At 39.9% G+C, this 12,738-nt stretch overlaps 1 protein-coding gene across 17 annotated transcripts in view; it reads left to right on the top strand.

Annotated features, from left to right (window-relative positions):
- The window catches only part of SVIL (supervillin), a 263,352-nt gene that overhangs the window by 78,833 nt on the left and 171,781 nt on the right, over nt 1-12,738 (top strand). For 15 of the 17 annotated variants that reach the window (XM_084875354.1, XM_084875358.1, XM_084875345.1 and 12 more), the window contains one exon: nt 10,073-10,251. The exons of the other annotated variants lie outside the window; for them this stretch is intronic. The gene's annotated coding sequence lies outside the window, so the exon portion shown is untranslated. The remainder of the gene's footprint in view (nt 1-10,072; nt 10,252-12,738) is intronic. 17 annotated transcript variants of the gene reach the window in all.

A 12,738-nucleotide genomic window follows, 5' to 3' on the forward strand; every position in this document is an offset into this window, starting at 1 on the left:
TGCTTGGCTGATTTAGATTATCTGGGTGAAAGAGATTTGTTGGTTGAAAAATATTGTTAACCAAAAATAATATCACCTCTTTTTTCCTTAAAAAAAAAAAATCTACCACAAAATAAAATTATTTGTTCCTGGTACAGAGGTCACAATCCTAGGCTCACAATGGTGTGTCAATGTAAATGTTAGGATACTAAGGCATGTCCTTGCCTGTACTTATAGATGTCACAATTGTAAGTTTATGGAAAAAAATAAGCAACACCTGAAATGATTCCAAATCTGGTCTTGTCATAGCAGAAATTAGGACATAATATGTACAGATCCTGGTTGCCAAGTCTTTTCATCCCCTGGAAATGAGCAACTTAAAAAAATTCTCCTAATGATTGCTCAAGTCCATTGCCATTTCAGAAAGTGGAACTTTTTAGAAGGCAGATCAATTAGAGAGCTTTGTTGTCTTGCTCTCCCTGCTCTGATAGTTCTGGCCAATGTTCTGACCTCATCCTTCCTCAGAAATAGGTGCTTTACAGAGAGAAAGATGGAAAGTGAGGCTGTTGTCCAAAATCACCTGAGCTGGCTTTATCTATTTTATTTTCTGCCTGTAAACTGAGGAACCAACTTGTCACTCTCAAACTTCAGAGGGATATTATGTATTGATTAGTTAAACCTGAAAAAAAAAAATAGAATTTTGTAGCTGAATTAAAATGAGACAAAAAGAACTAACTGTAAGCTATTTTGATTCTAGTTTTCAGTTTTTATAAATAAACATCTATGATCTTTATTGAGTGGCAGACATTGCTAGGTTATGTGGATACAGAGGTAAGATGAAGTCCCTAGCTTCTGGATGCTAATAAAATAGAAGTTGGAAATCAGAGGCCATAGCAGGGAAGGGCTTATAGGAGAAATAATATTAACTGAGTCTAACGAATGTTTAGGGGATTTCTAAGTGAGAAGGAAAGAGTACAGCGTGGACACAGCAATCATGGTCACTGTGGTTTCTCAGGGCCACCTGTGGGGGTTGGGGGAGAGTGGTGGAATATGTGGCGAAGAGGTAGAAAGTGGCTAGATCACAGAGACAGGGACTTGGGAATCTCCACTAGGCCAGGCCTTCTTGGTGCTCTGTTTTCCACCTTCCACGTATGTTGGATGCTATCCAAGTGTCACACACCTCCTGGGTGTGTCCACATGTGATAAAACATGGCAGTAAAGTACCCTGTAATGTCTCAGCTATTAGTAATACATCTGTAAAGTAAGTCACCACAGATCTTGGTCTGTATGAGATAATCCCTGGGTTAAGTGTCACTTCCCAAGTATTTATTTATAACTTGATTCTTTTTTTTTTTTTCCTCCTACTGATAATATCTAAATGCAAGAGGGTAAAGTAGTTCTTTTACAAGGACAGTCTTACATTTATTCTCCAAGAACATTTAATTCACAAAGTTTGTCCAGCACTGAGAGATGACTGGCTGCCTGGCCCACAGCTGCCAGGCCCTCCTGGGGAACCACGTGGAGCTAGTGCTGGGAGTTGGGTTAGGGGCGATGCACCAGGTTGGGCTGGGTGGAAGGCATTCTGCAAGCAGTGGAGAGGATGTGTTTGGGAGGATGTGGGAGGGGCAGTTGGAAGCTCTTCCAAGAGTCCTGACAGGAGGCCATGAGAGTATGATGTTAAAGGGAAGTATCGAGGAAGGCTGAGCTTTAAGTAGCAAGACTTGGTGATGGCTGGGATGGCAGTGATGAGCCTGAGGTGAAGCTGTGATCAGGTAAACGGGGGCACATGTCATGATGTTAGAGGAGAGGACCAATGTAGCATTATATGTCTTGAGGCCCGTATTCCTGTGAGATACCTGGTATTCTGAACCCCGGGAATGACCGCCATCCTGAATTCTGTCTCAGGTGTGGCTGAACTCACTCTGGGTGAGGTAGAGTGTGAAGAGTGCCTGCCAAGGTCAGAGTCCTGGGAAGTAGACATTTGAGGGAGAGGAAAGGAAGATAGGACCAAGAACCAACTGAAGGTTGGGAGGGGGGCAGCAAGGCATGGGGAGAGGCAAAGAAATGTTTCAAAAGAGCATGTTCCATGAAGCTGGAAGTGGTCAGAAAGGATCAGATGCCTTAGAGAGGCCAAGTCCACTGAGGGAGCCTGTTGTTGGGGGCAGCAGTTTCTGGGTATGAGGAAGCTAGAATCAAATTGGAAAACTGATACCGTGTTTCCCCGAAAATAAGACATCCTCCGAAAATAAGACCTACTTACAGGTTTCCTTCTGAGTGAAATATAAGGCATCCCCCGAAAATAAGGCCCCCCCTAGGCTAAACATGAGAGATTTGGTCCACTAATTCTGAAAGAAATGGAGTCACAAGAAATTCACCAGGAAATTCAGGAATTGGATTGTTATGATGATGTTCCAGAAGATGATGACATGATTGTCATTGAATAAATGAGTAAATTCTTGATACTGTAGGATTCACAGTTTGTCTGGTTTGTGTTGACCACTACCGTACTACCGTACCATTTACAGGTAATAAATTTCCTTTATTTTCATTTAACAATAAATGCGTACCCTATTCTTCTTCATGGAAAAATAAGACATCCCCTGAAAATAAGACCTAGCGCATCTTTGGGAGCAAAAGTTAATATAAAACACTGTCTTCTTTTCGGGGAAACAGGGTAGCAGTTTCTGGATGTGAGAGAGTTAGAGGGACTTGGGGAGGGGAATCTAGTTGTGGAAGATTAGTGCTGATAAAAAGCTGTGGTATATTTACACAATGGAATACTACTTGGCCGTAAAAGAGAAGGAAATTTTACCCTTTGAGACAACATGAATGGATCTGGAGAGTATTATGCTAAGTGAAATAAGCCAGATAGTGAAAGAAAAGTACTATATGGTTTCACTTATATGTGGAATCTAATAAGTAAAGTAACAAGCAAAATAAAAACAAACTCAGATAGAGAATATACTGACAGCTGTCAGATGGTAGGGCTATTGGGAGCTGGGTGAAAAAAGATTAAGCAAAAAGTAAAAGATTCCATAGACACAGAGGGAAAAGGAGTGGGAGAAAGTAGGAGGAGGTAGAGGGGGGAGGGAGGAGAGGAGAGAATGGTGATGGAAGGAGACTTAAACTGTGGTGGTGATCACACAATACGATGTACAGATGATGTATTTTAGAATTGTACACCTGAAACCTATATAATTTTATTAACCAATGTCACTTCAGTGAATTCAGGTTCTTTTTTTTTTTTTTTTTTTTTTTTTTTTTGTGTGTGTGTGTGTGTGTGTGTGTGTGTGTTTTAAAGAGACAAGGCAGGCAAGGGCTTAGAGAAGGGGTTGGCTGAAGGGACTTGGAGGGTAGGAAAGAGAAGCTGGAGCATCTTCTTGGACTGTGGTCCTTTCCTCCAATGAACTGAATAGAAGCATCCTCTCATCAGTGCATTCCGTTGCGGTCCCAGGGCTGATGTGACAGGGATAGTTCTAACAGGAATGTCCAGTGTGATAGGTTTGGCCTCAGCAGGGACAGTTCAGGATTTAGATCTGGTTTTATGGAATCTGAGAGACTAAGGGCATTGAAGCATTCTCAGTAGGCTCATTCTACCATGTAGAAGGCCCAACTTTTATCTCATCTTTTTATTTTCAAGAATAAAACCAGCAAATCTTTAGAACTCTGGAATTCAAAGACTGGTTTTCTGTAATATTTATAGTAGCATTATGTTTGAGATAGCCCAGCCACCTCCCTTTCTTGAAGAGTTGCTTTCTTGTTATTTCTCAAATATAAGTCAGATTTTGAAAATTAATTACCTTGGGGAATGGATTGAACTGCTGAAAATTATCTGAAGGAATCCTGCTCTATGTTAGAGACACCCTGGGTATTAAAGGTCCTTTTTAAATGCCCATACAACCTGTCAAATAAACATATTTAATTATACACAATGCTTTCATTTCTTATTCAGTATAAAATATTTTACTTTGTATCAATGACTTTTTTATGTAGAAACATTTCCAATTTCGATTTCTTAAGATGGCACTGATGACAGGAACATCTAATTAGATTGATTTATTTAAAGTACAATTATAGTAAGTAGCCCATTTACAAATGGGTTACATTTGGAAGTTTCTTTGAAGTAGATTTTATTTAATGTTTAAACTTTTAATTTTGAGATATAGATTCAAATGCACTTGTAAGAAATAATACAAAGAGGTCCTGTGTATGTTTACCCATTTTCCCCAATGATAACATGTTGGGAAACTATAAAATAATACTATTATCAGAATAGTATTATATCTATTGGCCCAGTCAGTGGAACAGTGGATGGGTTTCAGAACAAAGATCCCTCACAGTGGCCTGTGATAACCACTTTCCCCACAGCTCTAACCTCTGATTACCTCTAATATGTTTTTATTTCTGCAATGTTGTCATTTGGGGAATGATATATTAATGGAATCATGTAGCATCTAACCTTTTGTGAATGGCTTTCTTTTACCCAGAGTAATTCCCTGGATATTTATGCAGGTTGGTTATATGTATTAAAGTTTGTTTCATATTATTGCTAAATAGTATTTCATGGGATGGAGGCATCACTGTTTATTTAACCATGTATCTATTGATAGACATCTGGTCTGTTTCCAGATTTGGGTAATCCTATCTAATAAAAGAGTTATATGCAAATTAACCATCACTCCACTGTACCCACCAGCCACTCCCACCAATCAAAAAGCGAGTATGCAAATTAATCCCAACCAAGATGGCTGCAGCCACAGAGTGAGCAGGAGGAAGGCTTGGGTTTCCCTGGCAATGGAAGAAGCCAAGCTTTTCACACACCCTGGCCAGCCGAGACCTCCACTCCAGGCTACAAAGTTTCAATCATAGAAGATAAATCCCAACAGAAATGGCAGCAGCCATGGAGCTAGAGAGAGCAGGAGGCTAGGGTTGGTCCTGGCAATAGAGGAAGCCAAGCTTTCCGAACACCCTGGCTGGCCCAGGCCTCTGCTTAAGGCTACAAAGTTTCAATTATAGAAGATAAATAGCAACAGAAATGGCTGTCACCACTGAGCAAGCCTGAGGCTTGGCTCCACTCCAGGCTATAACGTTTCAATTGTAGAAGATATATAAATCCCAGATACCAGGGTTTTCTCTTGGGTTGTGGCAGGGTGGGAGGTGGGTGGGAGGGGGAGTATGGCCAGCCTGAAAACCACCACAGGCCCCTCACCCAGGCTGCCCTACACCCCAAGAAAACCCCCACCCCGATCCGGGATGTCCTTCAGGACAAACCAGCTGGCCCCTACCAATGTGCCAGGCCTCTATCCTTTCTAATAAAAGAGTGATATGCAGATTGACCATCACTCCAACACACAAGATGGCTGCCCCATGTGGTCAAAGATCCTGCCCCCGTATGGATACAAGATGGCCAGCAGGGGAGAGCAGTTGGGAGGCACCAGGCCTGCAAGGGAGGGCAGTTGTGGGCGATCAAGCCTGCAGGAGATGGCTGTTAGTGGTGACCAGGCTGGCAGAGGAGGGAAGTTGGGGGTGACTGGGCCTGCAGGGAAGGGCAGTTCGGGGGGACCCAGATCTGCAGGGGAGGGCAGTTAGGGGTGACCAGGCTTGTAGAGAAGGGCAGTTCGGGGCAAACAGGCTGGAAGGGGAGCAGTTAGACATCAATCAGGCTAGCAGGGGAGTGGTTAGGGGCAATCTAGAAGGCAGGTAGGCGAGCAGTTGGGAGCCAGCAGTCCTGGATTGTGAGAGGGCAGTCAGACATCCCTTAAGAGGTCCCAGATTGGAAAGAGTTCAGATTGGGCTGAGTGACACCCCCCCCCCAACCCCCCCCCCCCCGCCCCGTGCATGAATTTTGTGTACTGGATCTCTAGTTATGAATAAAACTATAAACATTTTTAATCAGGTTTTTTAATGAAAATCAGTTTTCATTTCTCTGGAAAAATATATGGGAGTGCGATTGCTGGGTCATATGGTAGTTTGGTTTGGCATGCTTTGTTTTTCTAAGAAACTGCCAAGCTGTTTCTGAGAGTAGCTATTCCATTTTACAGCCCCCCCAGTAATGTGTGATGATCCAGTTTCTCCTTACCAGAATTTTGTGTTGTCACTATTTTTACTTTTGCCATTCTGATAGGTATATAAAGCTATCTCATTGTAGTTTTAATTTTCATTTCTCTAATTGCTAATGATGTCTTTTTGTGTGCTTATTTGCTCTCTCTGTATCTTCTATAGTGAATTGTTTTTTCACATCTTTTGTCCATTTTCTAATTGAGCTGTTTGTGTTTTGGCTGTTGAGTTTTGAGAGTTCTTCATATATTCTAGATATTTGTTCTTTTTCAGATATGTAATTTGCAGATATTTTTTCCCACTTTGTAGCATTTCTTAAAAATTTTTCTTAATAGGGTCTTTCACAAAGCAAAAGTTTTACATTTTCTTATATATCTTCAAAAAGTTTTATATTTACATTTAATTTCATGATCCATTCCAGTTGATTTTTGTAAAAGGTGTGAGGATTAGGTAAAGATTATTTATATTTTCTTGTGTTTTTATTTTCCCAATGGATTTGTTGAAAAGGCACCTTTTGTCAAAAGTCAGTTTGGGTATATTTATGACAGTCTATTTCAGAGGACCGTAGTCCATCATTGTAGCTGCACAATAGTTCAATATGGATAGGTTGATTACTCTCACTTTATTCCTCTTTTTTCTTTTTAATCCTCACCTGAGGACATGCTTGGAGAAAGGAATGGAGAGAGAGAAACATCCATGTGAGTGAGTAACATTGACTGGTTGCCTTCCATAAGGGCCCCAACCAGGGATAGGATCTGAAACCCAGGTATGTGCCCTGACCAGGAATAGAACTGTCAACATTTTGGTGCCCAGGATGATGCCTAAACAGCTGAGCCACTTTAGCTGGCACTTTATTCCTCTTTTTCAAAATTGTTTTAGCTATTCTAAAGCCTGTGCCTCTGCATGTAAATTTTGGAATAAATTTATCTCAATTTACCAAAGATCTTGCTGGGATATCAGTAGAAATTGCATTAAATATATAGATGGTTTTGGGGAGAATTGACATCTTTACTATGTTGATTCTTCCAATATGCGAACACAGTATATGTCTATTTAATTAGGTCTTTTTTGATGTCTTTTATCAAAATTATGTACTTTACAACATATAGATCCTGTGTAAGTTTATATCTAAATGTATTTTCAGTTTTGTTTTCCACGTGTTAATTGTTGTTATAAAATAGAAGTTATAAAGATATGAATGTAGTTTTTCTTAGAAATACATGTCATAAAATATATGGTTCCTATTTTAGCTAACAAAACCAGATTAAAACTCATAATAAAGCAAATATAATGACCAGTTAGTAGAAAGAAATAATAGATTACTATATGGTTACAATACTAATATATAATAATAAAAGAGTAATATGCTAATTAGAGCAGGCAGTCAAATGACCTTCTGGACGTCATTCTGGACGTCATTCTGGACTAAGCTGCTGTGGTGGGGGCCGAGGCAGAGGCTGTTAAGGGTGATTAGGCAGGCAGGTGAGCAGTTTGGAGTGATCAGGCAGGCAGGCAGGCAGAGTGGTTAGGGATTATCAGGCAGACAGGCAGAGTTGTTAGGGATGATCAGGCAGGCTGGCAGAGGTGGTTAGGAGCGATCAAGCAGGCAGGTGAGCAGTTAGGGGCAGTCATGCAGGCAGGTGAGTGGTTAGGGGCGATCAGGCAGGCAGGCAGGCAGAGGGGTTAGGGACGATCAGGCAGGCAGGCAGTCCAGCAGTTAGGAGCAAGTGGTCCAGAATTATGAGAGGGATATCCGATTGCTGGTTTGCAAGAGGGTGCAGGCAGGGCTGAGGGACCCCCCTCCCACGCCTGTGCATGAATTTCATGCACTGGACCTCTAGTATTAAAAATAGTAAATGAGAAATAGCTACTTATGAAATATCTTGAAAATGTCTAAGTTTAATATAAGTCTAGTTCTCATTTTAATTTAAATTCGTAATATATGATTTTTAATTTTCTTCATGAGGATATCATAAAATCTACTCTCATGCATATCAGGTCTGATTATTGTCAGTTTTTGGAAAGAAGTGTGTGTGTGAGACAAAAGTTTCCTGAGTTCAGCAAATAGCAGAAAAATTTGAAGGAAGTATTTAAACAGATTGCACAGGTAGAATTATCTGGATTTGGACAAAGACAAAACAGGCATATGAGAAAAATTATCCTTTTAGACTCTCATGCATTAATCTAAGTCGGTTCGGTTGCTCTAGGGAGCAGTGAGCCACAATGTAAGCGCATCCAAAAGTTAGATGTTTACTTTGTGTGATTGAATCTTTTTAAAGAAAATAACTGCATTTTTACAGTGATAGTGATTCATTTTCTCCTCCTATCTTTTCTTAAAAACTCTATGGGCAACTGTTTTACATACGTTTAGATATTTTTTTATTCTGTTTTATTCCAGGAGGAGTTTAAGTCAGCTTATATAAATATATCAAACAAGACCAAATAAAATTAAAAATTGATGAAAGGCAAAATTGGTCAAAGGGAACATAAAATGAGGGCCAGGACTGAGATTAGGAAGCGGGAGTCATGCTGTGAAATTTTAATTGTCTTCTTGAAATGAGTTAAGAAAGTTGGCTTGGACAAATTGTTTTTAATCCTTGCACAAAATAGTCAGGAAGCTGGTGTTTAATTATTCAGCTGTCCAGGGTTTCTGCCTTCTTTTCACCTGGCTGGAGGACTGTCTGCTGAGGGGGAGGCATTGTCCTGCAGGGTTAATTAATAACAGGAATTCAGATTCCCCCTTTGGGAGGCCTCTGGTGCCTGATTCAGCTGGTGGTCTGAGAAGGGACACCCAGAGGCATAGGACCCAGGCCTGATGGCATGAAGCACAACTTTTGCTATATCCCAGGAGCTCTGGCTTTGTGATTTATATTGAAGTTAGGATGTACAATTGAGACTTTCTTTCATTCTTTCTAACAAAAAGGACACCTACAAATTGTAAGTATTTTTGTAAGCAGGGTTGTAATTTAGTTTTAATATCTAAAAATGCAAATAGTTTTTTAAGAAGTGGTTGTGCTTGATAAGCTTTGTTTGTTTGTTGTTTAGTTTTGGATTTTTGTTTGTTTTTAGTTAAGGTTCCTCTGAATTTTTAGATGAGCGACCTGAGATCCATCTCAGGCTAGATTTTACCAGTTCTGAGCACTGTCTTTGGTTTTAAGACAAAATATTTGTATTGTTTTAGAGAAAGTACTTGTAGTACAATTCTTCCTTCTGATGACTCATTTTCTACAATTATTGGAAGTAGGAAGAAATCCACAGATGTCTACATAGTTCTAAACTTGTAAATAGACCCATGCCATTCTAGCATGTTGTTTCATATGCATACGTTTATATGTATGCTACTTTTTGAATGGGTGGCTTCTGAGCTGATTATGTGTTGTTGTTTTTTAACTCAGAAACTAGAGTTAAACAAATGTGTGCCCTCTCCATTCTGTACTGCTATTAGCCTGTTCAGTAGACTGGTGTTGCATTTTTTTTTATTTTTATTTCTCTATATAAAAAGCTGAAAGACAATGTGAACAAATTCATTGCATTTGAGGTAGCTGCTGGCCAGGCCTGTTGCAACAGCTGATGGGCTTCTCGGAGTTCCAAGAGCTATTTTGGTAGATTAGCTGGAATCAAGGCTCTCCAGTTCAGACCATAAAAGGCCGGTCCTCTGCGAGTTGCCCACTGCTTCTGACTGTGTCCTCCCAGGCTGAGTGTCCTCAGGTTTCACGTGGATTTACCCAGTAATGGATGGCCACGCCAAGGCCAGATTGGGGAAGTTAAGTGTCAAGGACACCGGGGGACTGACTACTTCAAAAAGAAGATTCTTTTTAATAATATTTTGGCGATATTTTTTCAGAGAAACTTTTGGGATGTAGCCTTCACCTGTGTACTGCAGTTGGCACCCAAATGCCTTGTGGAGAGCACCGTTCTAAATTTATCCTGTTCTGAATCATCACTTCAAATAGATGCCTGGTTTGTGTTGTGATATTTGATTTTTTTTTTTACAGTGTTTCTTGACCTAACTTTGGATATTTTACTTTTTGTTTAGAATTTGAAAGTATTGTTCATTGAAAGGAGGAGACCCAAAGAAAATTCTTGAGGACACCCAAGCCAATTCGAGGATATACTTTGTTTTGTTTATTTTTTAATTAGAAAAATAAGGAAGTTACACTGTGATTCATCCCTCCTCTTTAACAAAGAGGAACAAGGATTATACAGAAATTTGAAGTAAGTGAAAAATCTTCCTATAAATCTAAATGCAGTGGTTTCTCCATGCCGTCTGTCTATGAGTTTGCTCCAAGGCTGTGTTGATTTGGGGCTCTGGCCTGTTCTGCCAGGGTGTGCTAGCTCATGAAATTACTCCTATAGGTACAATAGAGCATGTTTTTTGGTTGTGGAATGAGTGGATTTTTGTTTTCTTAAAAAAAACAAACACCTTACTTTATGGTACTGATAGGTTCATACTATTCGATAATAATATGATTAATATATATAATTTAGTAACTACATTCTATCTAAATATTAACACTTAAAGACTTGGAATAAAAAGTGTATTTACAATACAAAGTATTTCAATGATAATATCTCAAAAATGGGGGTGGGATGGATGTTAGAAAGGCATGTTCTATTTTGTTCCTATTATTATTATTACAATTGGAAATATAAATAACCAGTGAGCCTTTTGTGTGATCTTTGTTTTGAGAATTCTTTATCTTGGTACCCTGAGTTTCAAGCTTGATTTATGGAACCTCTGATGTCTTAGAATTAATTTTTAAAAAAATACATTATTTTCTTGATTTTGAACTATGTTTATTTCTGAATTATCCAAGAAAAAATGCTGTATCAGACTTTTTAGGCCCTAAAGATGGCTGTGGCCTCATTGTAATTTAGCTTGGTGATTTGCTTCTGTTAAAAAAATAGCAATGAGCTATTGGAGAACTATTTTACATATTTCTCCTTAAAAAAATATTATTTCTTTATACCGAATCAAATGGACAGTAGGAGCAATAATTATTTAATAAAGTAGAAAAGCAATATTTATAAAAATGAGCTTCATCAGTTAATACCGCTGTGGTTCTTAACCTAAGGTAGTACTACATCTTTGTCAGGCATTTGGAAATACTTGGGGGTGTTTCTGGTTTTCATAACAATGAACAGAGAACGTAGTTAAGAATTCTAAATACCCTGTAATGTTTGATAGTCACATAAGACAAAGCATTGCCCTGGCGCAATACTGGTAGGCCCCCCTGGGCTCCCAGAACAGCAAAAGCAGCAGTGGGCTGGGGTTATTTCTGCTGCCTCTTCTCACCAAACCAGAACTCTTGAGGAGCCAAGCAGTTGAGTGTCCTGCTTGGAGTGGATCATCCTTGTCACTCCTCTGAAGAGGAGAGGTGATGCAGATAGGCAGAGAGAATCCTCAGGAAACTGGTTTTGACATTAGTCTAACTGGGAGCATAACTTTCAAAGGAAAATTCGGTTAAAGCACCCTCCTTACATTACTTCATTCAGTTAAACCAGATCTTTGCTTATCCTTTGAGACACAGCGTTTCTGGAAGATTTTGAATTTCAGTTAGAATGAACTTTTTTGGCAATACCCAGGATTATTAAAAAGTCTACAATTGAGGGATTATGTCCAAAGAAAAGGCAGCACAAGTTCTCAAGTTTACAGAGAGCTGTGGGGATGAGCCACCAGGGGCCTCCTTTTATTATTACGATGCAAAGGAAGTGTCTCCTCACTCTGGTTTCTGGACATTCACTTCAATTGCATATTAACACACACATCTCAGGGACTTCCCTGTGACCAGGAGAATTCCCCCATCTGGATTTTCCTGCAGTTCAGCTTTTCATTGTTTTGTAACTGAAGCAGAAGTCATGCTGTCACCTTGACTCCTCTCCTAATAGTCAACAAGGCCACTAAGTTTGTCTCTGAAATCATGCTCCTGCCTACCACCTCCTCCTGAGTCTCCTTGCCCCTTAAGCCCTGATTGCATTGCTCTTAATTGGTCTTTTTGCCCCTAGGTTCTCTGCTGCCCAGAGAATGACCCTCCTAGACAAAGATCGAGCATGCTGCTCTGCATGCTGTCTTACTATTACAAGCTTTGTGGTTTCTCACTGATTAAAGGCTAAAGCTCAACTCCTGAGCCTCTCTTTTAGGGTCTTTGATGCCACTGTTTTTGCTGGCACCCCTCCCTGAAGTGTTCTGCCTTCCTTTGCCTGCCAGGGAGGTCATAGCAGATGAAATCTTCTCAGAAACTTCCTCTGAACTTCTGCCTCTGGGCTCGAGCCCTCTTGCCATGCCACCCCAAGACCTAGCCCAGTGCCTGCTGCCCAGCGGGTGCCCCACAAATATAAGTTGATTGAACAGAATTGCATTGGGAGGACTCACGAATTCTTCATATCAAATTTAACTGTACTCCATAAAATGCTTTTGCCAGTATTATATATTATTCACTATAGAAATGGGTGTTCTGTGTTATAAGCTAGGTTTTCTTCCATAACTAATAATGCAAGCAGAAACATTTGTCTTACTATTACAAGCCAGATAGGGTTTATGTATGTGTGCTTTTGCCAACACAGGAAATGAAGGTACATTTGATGAAATCAGTCACTTCATTATTGGAGCTTTGCCTAAAATGAAGGAATTCATCTAGTGGTGTGATTTGTCATACGTACCTTTCCCAAGCATTATACTTTATCCTTTAGGTAAAACATCTC

Source organism: Pipistrellus hanaki (assembly GCF_964339955.1).
Source record: "Pipistrellus hanaki genome assembly, chromosome: 1".
Lineage (NCBI taxonomy): Eukaryota > Metazoa > Chordata > Mammalia > Chiroptera > Vespertilionidae > Pipistrellus > Pipistrellus hanaki.